This window comes from Perca fluviatilis, chromosome 13 (genome assembly GCF_010015445.1).
Source record: "Perca fluviatilis chromosome 13, GENO_Pfluv_1.0, whole genome shotgun sequence".
Lineage (NCBI taxonomy): Eukaryota > Metazoa > Chordata > Actinopteri > Perciformes > Percidae > Perca > Perca fluviatilis.
Window position 1 is genome coordinate 4,799,110 of NC_053124.1, and position 11,599 is coordinate 4,810,708.

Below are 11,599 nucleotides of genomic sequence, written 5' to 3' on the forward strand. Positions count from 1 at the left end.
TCAGTGTGTCAAAGGAAGGAAGTCCCCCGGCAGTCTAGAACTATAACAGCGTAACTATAACAGGTAACTAAGAGAGACAGGTCATAAGGAGAGGTAGCTTTTTTGGGCTTAGAACTCTCCCCCTGCCGGATCTGGCTTGGCTGGCCTGCCTCCCTCTACTTTGTTATGTATTATTAATCTAACAATTATGAAGAGAAGCAGTTGGGCCAGTTAGGTGAACACTGCATGCTCACTCCCTAACTATAAGCTTTATCAAATAGGAGAGTTTTAAGTTCATTCTTGAATGAGGTGACAGTTTCTGCCCCCCGAACCCAGATCGGGAGCTGGTTCCATAGGAGAGGAGCCTGATAACTGAAGGCTCTAGCTCCCATTCTACTTTTAGAGACTCTAGGTACCACCAGTAACTCTGCATTCTGGGAGCGCAGTGCTCTAGTGGGACAATAGGGTATTAGGAGCTCTTCTAGATATGATGGTGCTAGACCATTTAGAGCTTTGTAGGTCAAGAGAAGGACTTTAAACTCAATCCTGGATTCAACAGAAAGCCAATGCAGAGAAGCTAATACAGGAGAAATATGATCTCTTTTCTTAGTTCTTGTGAGAACACGCGCTGCAGCATTCTGGATCAGCTGGAGAGTCTTAAGAGACTTATTTGAGCAACCTGACAGTAGGGAATTACAATAGTCCAGCCTGGAAGTAACAAATGCATGGACTAGTTTTTCAGCGTCGTTTTGAGACAGGATATTCCTAATTTTGGCAATGTTACGAAGATGAAAAAAGGCTGTTCTTGAGGTTTGTTTTAGATTGGCATTAAAGGATATATCCTGATCAAAGATAACTCCTAAATTTCTAACAGTGGTGCTGGAGGCCAGGGCAACACCATCCAGAGTAGCTATATCTCTAGATAATGAAGTTTGGAGGTGTTTAGGGCCCAGCACAATAACTTCAGTTTTGTTAGGGTTTAACATCAGAAAATTATAGGTCATCCAGGATTTTATATCCTTAATGCACGCTTGAAATTTAGCTAGCTGACTGGTTTCGTCTGGTTTGATTGACAAGCATAATTGGGTGTCATCCGCATAACAGTGAAAGTTAATTGAGTGTTTTCTAATATAGAATAGAATTGGTCCAAGCACTGAGCCTTGAGGAACCCCATGGCTAACTTTAGCGTACTTGGAGGATTTATCATTAACATTCACAAATTGAGATTGATCAGAGAAATAGGACCTAAACCAACTCAGAGCAATTCCTTTAATGCCAACCAAGTGTTCCAATCTCTGTAACAGGATTGAATGGTCAATAGTGTCAAATGCAGCACTAAGATCTAGTAAAACAAGAATGGAGACAAGACCTTTGTCTGCAGCAGTTAAAAGGTTGTTAGTAATTTTCACCAGTGCCGTCTCTGTGCTATGATTCTTTCTAAATCCTGATTGAAAGTCATCAAATAAACTATTGCTATGTAGAAAATCACATAACTGATTAGCAACCACCTTCTCAAGGATCTTGGATAGAAAGGGAAGGTTAGATATAGGTCTATAGTTTGCTAAGACCTCAGGATCCAGGGTGGGTTTTTTCAGAAGAGGTTTTATCACAGCTACTTTAAATGACTGTGGTACATAACCTGTTAATAGAGACATATTGATCATATCTAGTAATGAAGTGTTAACCACAGGTAATGCTTCTTTGAGTAGTCTCGTTGGGATGGGGTCCAAGAGACAGGTAGATGGCTTAGCTGAGGATATCTTTAACATTAATTGTTGAAGGTCTATAGGATAAAAGCAGTCTAAGTATATGTCGAGACTAGTCTTTATTTCTAACGACTCTGCGTTTAAAGGTGAACCGTTAGAAGTTGAGTGTAAAAGGTGATGAATTTTATCTCTAATTGTTGTAATTTTATCATTGAAGAAGCTCATGAAGTCATCACTACTCAGAGCTAGAGGAATAGATGGCTCAGTAGAGCTGTGGCTATCTGTCAGCCTGGCGACAGTGCTGAAAAGAAACCTTGAGTTGTTCTTGTTTTCTTCTATTAGTGATGAGTAATAGTCTGATCTGGCCTTTCTTAGGGCCTTCCTATAGGTTTTGAGACTTTCTTGCCAATCCAAACAAGATTCTTCCACCTTGGTGGAACGCCACTTACATTCGAGGTTTCGCGAGATTTGTTTTAATTTGCGAGTTTGGGAGTTATAACAAGGTGCTAGTTTCCTTTGCTTCATCATCTTCTTTTTCAAGGGAGCGACGGAGTCTAAGGTCGTCCGTAGGCATGTCGTAACACCGTCTACAAATGCATCAATTTGAGAGGGACTGAGGTTAACATACAGGTCCTCTGTTATGTTAAGGCATGACATAGAGTCGAATGCTGTTGGAATATCTTCTTTAAATTTAGCTATAGCACTGTCAGATAAGCATCTGGTGTAGGAGCTTTTATCTAATTTAATATAATCAGGTAGTAAGAATTCGAAAGTGATTAAAGAATGATCTGATAATACCGAATTCTGCGAAAATATTATTAAATCCTCAATTTCAATACCATATGCCAGCACAAGGTCGAGGGTGTGGTTAAAACAGTGCGTCGCCTTGTGCACACTCTGACTGAAACCGATTGAATCCAGTAATGAGTTGAAAGCAGTACTAAGGCTGTCATTGTCAACGTCCACATGGATATTAAAATCACCTACAAGAAGTACTTGGTCTGATTTAAGGACTAAACATGATAAAAACTCTGAAAATTCAGAATACGGACATGGAGCCCTGTAAATAACAACGAATATAATTGGCTGTAATGTTTTCCATTTTGGATGTTGAAGATTAAGAACAAGACTTTCAAATGAGTTATAATGTAATTTAGGTTTAGGAGTAATTAACAGGCTTGCATCAAAGATGGCTGCAACTCCCCCTCCTCGGCCTGAGCCTCTAGGAATTTGAGTATTAATATGGCTGGGAGGAGTGGCTTCATTTAGACTAACATAGTCTTCATGGCCCAGCCAGGTTTCAGTAAGACAAAATAAATCAATTTTATTATCTGATATCAACTCGTTTACCAATACTGCTTTAAAAGACAGAGATCTAATATTTAATAGTCCACATCTAATTTTTCCTATTTTTTTTTTCTATTGCCGTCGTATTCAAATTACGTTGTTAAGTATAACGCATCTTTTTTTGTTTACTGTTTTGACCGTCGAGCCGGACGGCGGGCGTACCGCTTATTAGACTATGAGAACTGGCTCTCAGCGGGTGTATCGCTGAGTAAGGAGAAACTGTTAGAGAGGCGAAGACGCTCCGGTTTAGAAGCTCGGCGTGCACACCATGAGTGCAGATCCCTGGTCTACATCTACCGCTTTCCCTCGGACAGTCACCCACTTCCGCCCGGCTGCTTTCGGGGTCTGCCGGGGGACAGCTAGCAGAAGCTACAGAAGCTACAGTATGTTGGCCCGCATTAACTACATGGCTGCTGGCTAGCTACGGAAGCATAACGATTCTGATTCCATGGTGCGGCGCCGTGGCCCAAATTCACTAAGCCTTGCCACCAAAACAGCGGATATACTACATTTATTACATGTATATTAGTGTCGTATATCACCAAAGGAGGCAGAGGAATAGCTAAACATTTGACACAGAGCAAGAAAGAGCAGGAGGGGAGAGGAATTAGCCATTGCGAATAAACTAAGCTAAATTAGCTAACAGTGTTTTAACAATTGTAAATTCAGTGAGTCAATGCGCAGTGAGGCTAAGTATAAGTGCTTGAGTAAAACAATTGTAATTCAAATGCAATCCAGGCAAGCCGCTAATTTAAACAGTGAAGCAGAGTTACAGTAATTTTGCCGGAGCAGCAAACTAAGCGTTTGTAACACGGGAACGGGAAGTGACACAAACGCTCACCTTAGCCGGCCGTCCGTCGCGTCACGTCGTCCGATATGACACATCAACTCTAAAACTCAATAATTCACGATTCTATGGACCAGGCAGGGACGATGTCCGGTGGACGATTAGGACGTACCGCATTATTAATGCTGTTATAAATGTTAAAAAAATTATGCCGCAATTATCTGCAGGTTGTAAACCATACAAATAATCCACAAAGAAAGTCCAGTAGGTCTATAATAAACTTTTTTTTATTGTCATTGATTCATTGTACACAATTTGCCATTAAGCTTATTTACAGAATTACAAAAGACCGCCCATCCTCTTCAGAAATAGGCGAAGATGACCTGTTTATCTGTTGTTGGAGCAACTGTATTTCTAACAATATTTTTTGTTTTTCAAGTTCCAACTTTTCCTGCTCGGTCTGTAATTTTTTTGTTTCAGTCTCCACTCTAACAATTTCCTTCTCAAGAAGTGTCTGCTGAAGATTATCCAGCCTCCTCATCCGTTTCACCGGCAGTGCACCGCTGCTGTGTTCTTGAGAACTTTGTGGAGTGACTGGGTCCTCCATCGAGTCTAAAAAAATACAGATAATCTGTCATAGGCCTATTGTTATAAGACAACTACTAAAACTGTTATTCTAGGCTACTCTAATATATATACACACCTTCACAAATCACACTCTCGCTTGAGTGATCGACATCCATCTCTGGAGAGACAGCAGTTTCTTCCATGTCGGTACCGCCACTTTCCGCACCGACCAAACCAATAAAAGCCGGGGAATCCTCTCCAAAGATATCCACAATGATAGTACTGTACACAGAAGTTTTTGGGGAAGGACCCCTGCCGGTCGGGTGGTGTTTTTTTGCAGACAAATCTTTTTTTGCTTTGCTCAGGAGGTCTTTCCACTTTTTTCTTACATCGCTTTCTGTCCAAAGGCAGCCGGAGTCAGAGCAATCGTTAATCGCCTCTGTTATCTGTCTCCATGTTGTTTGTTTTTTCTTGTTTGTTATTGTATTTGATTGCTTGGCAGTCAGTGTGTGTCTGTGCTGACTGTACAGCTCTATTAACTTTCGTATCTCAATGTCGGTGAAATTTTCTTTTCTTTTTCTTTGCTCCTCCATTGATACGGCTAACGTTACAAGTTAACAAAACAGATAGTTTACAGCGTAACCTAGCAACGCACGCTGCTGGTCAACAACACATGAACGCGCAACGCTAAGACCAGGCGTAGTTAAGCCTAGGCTTAAGTTTGGTTGGTGCAACAGACGTTAGGTCAACTCTAAAGACTGGTCTTAACTAAGACCTACTTAGTAGTTAGGACCAGGCTTAGTAAAGCCCTGTTGGTGCAACCGGCTCCAGGTGCTATCGTTATCAGATCAAAGAGATGTTTATAAACATGGGCCCAGGCCCTTAGTAACCATGACAACCCTTTCACAGACAGTCTACCTGATTACTCCAGGCTTGCTGTAGGAGTCAACTAACTAGACTAACTATGATCATCAGTCTATATCATTTGCGTTCCACTTCTGTCTGTCTGTCTGTCTGTCTCCTTATCTGTCTGTGTCTCCCTTCCTCCCTCTGTCTGTATCCCTCCCTCCTGTTTCCCTCTCTTTCTCTATGCCTCCCTCCCTCCTTCTTTCTCTTTTCTCTGCCTTCCTCCCTCCTCTGTTCCCCTCCTTCCTTCCTTCAGTCTTCCTCCCTCCTTCTCTCCCTCCCTCTGTCTCTCCCTCCCTCCATCCTTCTCAATCTCTCTCTCTCCTTCCATCACTCCTTCTCTCTCCCTCCCTTCCTCTCTCTCACTCCCTCTCTCCCTTCCTCCTTCTGTCTCTCCCTCCAGGGTCATTTGTGATTTGTGATTTCATCCATGTATATAGCCCGTTTCTTTTCAGGCAATATATCCACCTCTCAGCTCTTTAGGGTCATGCTTGTTTGTTCTACGCAATGGATATGGCTGATAATAATACAAAGTCTTTAAACTTTCAGCCTTTTTAGTCAATTTTAGTCAAAGTTGCTCTTTCTTTTCCTCTCCTTTCTTTCCTCTCTCTCTCCTTCTCTCTTTATTCTCTTTCTCTCCTCTCTCTTCTCTTCTCTTCTCTCCTGCTCTCCTTTCTTCTCTCTTTCTCTCCTTCTCTCTTTCCTCTCTTTCTTCTTGTTCAGCCCCATTCTTTTCACCTAATATATTTCACATCTCATCTCATCTAGATTGATGCTTTTTCGTTCTATGCAGTGTATATATCTGATAATAATGAAAATATTTCTTCTTTCAGCCTTTTCAACTTTCATCTTTAACAGTATTACAGTATTAATTTGTTTCATATTTCTGCATATGTGAGTCATTATCAGTTAGAAAATCTACTCAGACCTCACAATGTTCTATATTTTGTAATTATTCAACCTTTAAAGCAAACAGTTCAGTTTAGCATAAACTTTTAACTTTTTAATGAAATTCATACTTATTAAAACTATTTCTGCTTTTTCAACTATTTTCACTACTTCAACTTCTTCTTACGGATTTAAGCTATTCAACCAGTTTAGCTTTAGCAATTCAGCTATTCAGCATTCCCACGCATTTTCTGCAGGAAATGCATTTTCTAGTTATTATTATTCCGTACGTTTTTTGGCTCTCCGTAACTTCTGCATACTTTCAACTATTTAAACCATTCAACTTTTCAAATGTTCAGCTCTTTCATCTAATGATGGGACTTCTTCAACTTTTTTTCTACTATTTATACTTTTTAAAATTTTAAGCTTTTTAACACTTTTTTTTAACATTAAAGTCAATGAGAGCAAGCTTCAACTCCTTAAAAACTTCTTCCACTCCCAAAATTTTCAGCTCCTTCATACTTTCACCTACAGACGCCAAACAAACTTTAAAATGTTCACAAAATATTCAGCTATCTGGCTTGTGCTTTTCAGTTTGATATCTTTTACAGCTTTTTTGAAAAAGCTGTTTAAGTTTAGTGATCATTTCAGGAAATTTTATCGATTAAACAGAGTGTGTATTGCGCTTGATAGAGTGGATGATGTCATAGCTAGAGGGTGAAGCTTCTTTGTCCCTTCTCAATAAATTGTTCTCACGCCCACAATATCTACTTTTCATACACATTTTATACATCAAAACGTAGGTATTTTAGTTTAGTTTCAGCCAATCAGCTCAGTTTTGTGATACGCATTTTACTTTTGGCTGGTTAAGCTTCCAAATGACAAGAGGTCCATATCTTTCTCCATTGGCTCCAATGTTAAAACTCCTGGATATTTCCCAGCGAAACACTGAACGAACCACTTTTTTAAATCGCTGATATGACCAAATATTTACGTTTATCCATATAAACTTTATACCGATACGTTCACAAATGCCTTGTGGTGCTCAGGATGACGTCATTTGACTGATAGCAGTTATCGTTTTGGCACTGTGAGGCTTTGTTTGAGAGCTCTCTCTCAGGGACTCTGAATAGCTGAAGCACAGCACAGCTGACAGATTCAGCAGGTGTTGCTCATCAACTTGATTACAGACATCAAAGCATGTTTATAAACATATCCACTGGCCATTCGTTACCATGACAACACTTTCACAGACACACACCCAGATACTACAGGCAGTAATATGAACAGTAGTCTATACAGATACTACAGGCAGTAATATGAACAGTAGTCTATACAGATACTACAGGCAGTAATATGAACAGTAGTCTATACAGATACTACAGCCAGTAATATGAACAGTAGTCTATACAGATACTACAGTCAGTAATATGAACAGTAGTCTATCTCTGGCCTTCCACTTCTCTCTGTCTGTCTTCTCTCTCCCCCTCTCTATCTCTCTGTTTCTCTTTCTCTTTCTCTTTCCCTCTCTCTCTCGCTCTCTCTTTCTCTCTGCCTCTCTCTCCCTGTCCCTCTCCTTCTCTCTCCATCCCTCCTTCTCCCTCCCTGTCTCTCTCTCCCCTCTCTCTCTATCTCTCTTTCTCTCTCTCTCTCCCTCTTTCTTTCCCTCTGCCTCTCTCTCCCTCTCTCTCCCTCTTTCCTCCTTTCTCTTTATCTCTCCCTCTCTCTCTCTGTCTCTCTTTCTTTACCTCTGCCTCTCTCTCCCTCTCTATCCCTTTCTCTCTCTTTCTCTCTCCTTCTCTCTCCATCCCTCCTTCTCCCTCCCTCTCTTCCCCCTCTCTTCCTTTCTCTCTCCATCTCTCTTTCTTTCCCTCTCTCTCTCTCTCTCTCTCTCTCTCTCTCTCTCTTTCCCTCTGCCTCTCTCTCTCGCAATGCATTTGGGCTTTAAGATTTTTCATACAATTTGTTTCATATTTCTGCATATGTGAGTCATTATCAGTTAGAACATATAGTCAGACCTCACAATGTTCTACACATTTTGTCATTTTTCAACTTTTAAAGCCAACAATTCAGTTTAGCGTCAACTTTTAACTTTTTAATGAAATTCATACTTATTAAAACGATTTCCATTTTTTCTACTACTCTCACTACTTCAACTTCTTCTTACGCATGTAAGCTATTTATCCAGTTAGCTTTAGCAATTCAGCTGTTCAGCATTCCCACGCATTTTCTGCAGGAAATGCATTTTCTAGTTGTCATTGTTGTGCTGGTTTACCATTGTAACCATGAGTTAAGTGACTGTTCCGTTTGATAAGAACTGCCGGTTTCTCATAACACTAGGTTACGTACGGTAGCTTCTTTCAGCTAACAATCTGTAGTATAACATGCTCTCACATGATGTGTTGATGGAGAAGCAGCGATGTGACAATGTTCTCAGTAGAGTGATCTTCTTTGTGGAGAGCGGACGGAGACCTTCAAGAAGAGAACGTGTTAAGGAAGCAGTTGGATCAACCAAGCTACTGAGAGATTGGGACAAGTTGACGGTGAGGGATGGTGTGCTATATTGTGTGGCAAGGAACCCTGTAACGAAGAAGAAAACTTTCCTGTACATTGTCCCATCTTCTCTGCAAGCCAGAGTGATGGAGGGTGTCCATGAAGGCTGGTCACCAGGGAAAACAGCAAACTGTATCAAATTGTATCTTGCAAGACAGAGGTTCCATTGGCTTGGGCTGAGTAAAGATGGGGCAGAGTGTGTGAGGTGTTGCAGACAATGTGTGGTGAGCAAGTCACCGGAGCCTGAAGCCAGGGCACCTTTGGTGAACATCAGAACATCAGAGCCTCTTGAGCTAGTGTGCATTGACTTCTGGACAGTGGAAGATTCTGCCAATAAGTTCTTGGATGTACTAGTCGTCACAGACCATTTTACGAAGATGGCTCATGCCTTTTTGTGTCCAAACCAAACAGCAGTTGCAACGCCATACTGACTTATACAACAGGAAAGTACGTGGGGCGTCAGTGGATGTGGGGGACCGTGTGCTGCTGGCCAACAAAGGGGAGCGTGGAAAAAGGAAACTTGCTGATCGCTGGGAGAATGCTATCTATGTAGTGGTTGAGAAAAAATTATGAGAGTCACACCTTCAAGATCCAGAATGCTGCCACTGGTCAGGAGAAGGTTGTACATCGAAACTTGATAATGCCAGTGAACTTTCTTCCTTTGCCTGATGTTATTTCCTTGGATGAGGTGAATGTGACGCCTGTATCGAGCTCTATGGACCCTGATGAGGAGAAGGAGGTGGTTGCTGATGTTTCTATGGACTCTGCAGAGTACAGGACCAGGGTGTGGGTGTCAAGCCTGCCATCTGAGACTTCAAGCAAAGTAGAACTGGAAGATGACTGCCACACTGAGTATAGTGATGGTCAGCAGTTTGATGCAGTGACTGCTTCATCTGCCGGCAATATTGGTCAGTCACCTCAAAGTCCATCACAGCCTAATCCTTCCATGGAAGTGGTTCAGACGACAAATGGTAATACTGATTCTGTCGACGGTTCAGCTGTTGCTGATTACCCCCCTTCAGTCATTGAAAGTCAGGGCATGACGGACACTATTAGTACTCCACCATTAGCAGTGGCTAGGGGCGAGGAAGTTAGAGATTTTGTCAGGTCCAGGGCAGGGAGACTGTTGAAACCTGTTACCAGACTTGTTCAGATTATGCATCAGAAAACTGGGATGGTGTTATAGACGCACTTATAGGTGCTACATATGTAAAGTAGTGTTAAGCCTCTTTTATTACTTGAGTGTAGTTGTTTTTGTTTTTCATTTCAGATGTCTTTCAGTGAGGGTTGGGTTTTGATCTAGTCTCTTTTGTTTCCTCCTGTACTGAGGTAATTTGCAGTCATGATGTATATAAAGTATGTGACTAAGTATAAAGTAAGTATTTTTCCCCATGTGTGGTGATTAGGTCTGGCCAACTTCTTCTCACACTGATTCTCGTGAAGAATAGTTTTAACTGGGTGTTTGTGACTGTTATTTTGGTGAGTTTCACCTCAGTAGTGCCAATGAGAGACACAGATTTTGGTCAATGGGAAACTTATTTCTACATGTTTTGACAGAATGGTTGTGATGTTGTGCCTGATTTTTTTGTACTGGTCAAGTTATTATAATTATTATTTTTATTTTTTCTTGTTTGCGGAGCAAGTGGAATTTAGCAGGGGGGAATGTAACAGGGTTTACGTATTATGCCATTCCACTTGCCATTGTTATTTAATAGCAATTCAGAATTATTGGCTCAAGGGCGCCCCCTCTCTGCAGTAGTTAAATGCCACTGGCTGTTGTGTATTCATTGCCAGTTATGAGACACGTGCCCGAGGTGAGTTGCCGAGAGCAGCGCAGAGTACAGATATTGTGTATTTATGTCCGCATATTCATTGTATGAACATATGTGCACTGTGATTTATGACCAGATTAATAATAAGAGTTACAAGTGGATTGTTGTACCTTTTTCAAATGCCAGAATGTTAAAATAGCGGCATAATGCACTTTCTAGCTAGCCTCTGTGCTAACATAACATGTTATTCTTGTGTGCTGCGTGTAAGCTACTATGAGCCAACTGTATGACTGACCAGTACATACTCTGTTCCTACTCAGATAATAAACGGGCCCATCGCGGCGTAAAGAGCCACTAGCCTCCCGCTCGTCATTCATCATTCTACACACAACGCAGATTCGAGGAGTTTGCTCAAACCAGCCAGTCATAGAAGTGCAACTGAGTATGGTTACGTTAGCTGATCACGTGTGCTAACCTCTGCCAAAACAGCACAGCTTACATTAAAAGTTAACAGTAAACCAGCCGGCTTCTATATGAAAAAAATGGCAGAGACAAACAGACTTACTTGAGATTTGGAGGTTCCAGGTGAACTTGTGGAAGCCATTGCAGATATGGGTAATAACACATCTGTTAGGATTCCTTTGGAGGTGCAGTCTCTCGCCAGTATGCAAATTATTCATAAACCGCACCCTCTTTGTCCCTCCCCTCTACGCCAAAATGGTGACAGAAAGTTGCCACTGAGAGAGAGCCGAAGTCACGCCCTTCTACTTCCGGCCAATGGGACCTATCTTTCGAAAAAATATGAACGAGGGTCAATGGAGAGATAATAATTATTTTTTGATCCCGTTTGAATTGAGCCATGGATTACAAATATGATGTTCGTCAATTTAAAACATTATTTTTCAACCGAAGAAAGTCTCAGTTTATTGCTAAACTGTTGAAGTATAAGACTGTGAAAATACGTAATTAGAAAGACTACAAACTTCATGGATGACGTTGATGTAACCTTACTCAAATGAGCAGAGGATCTCGCTTGTTCTTTTGCTTATCTGCTGAAAACACTTCACTGGATAAAACACATCAGGTAAGATAAT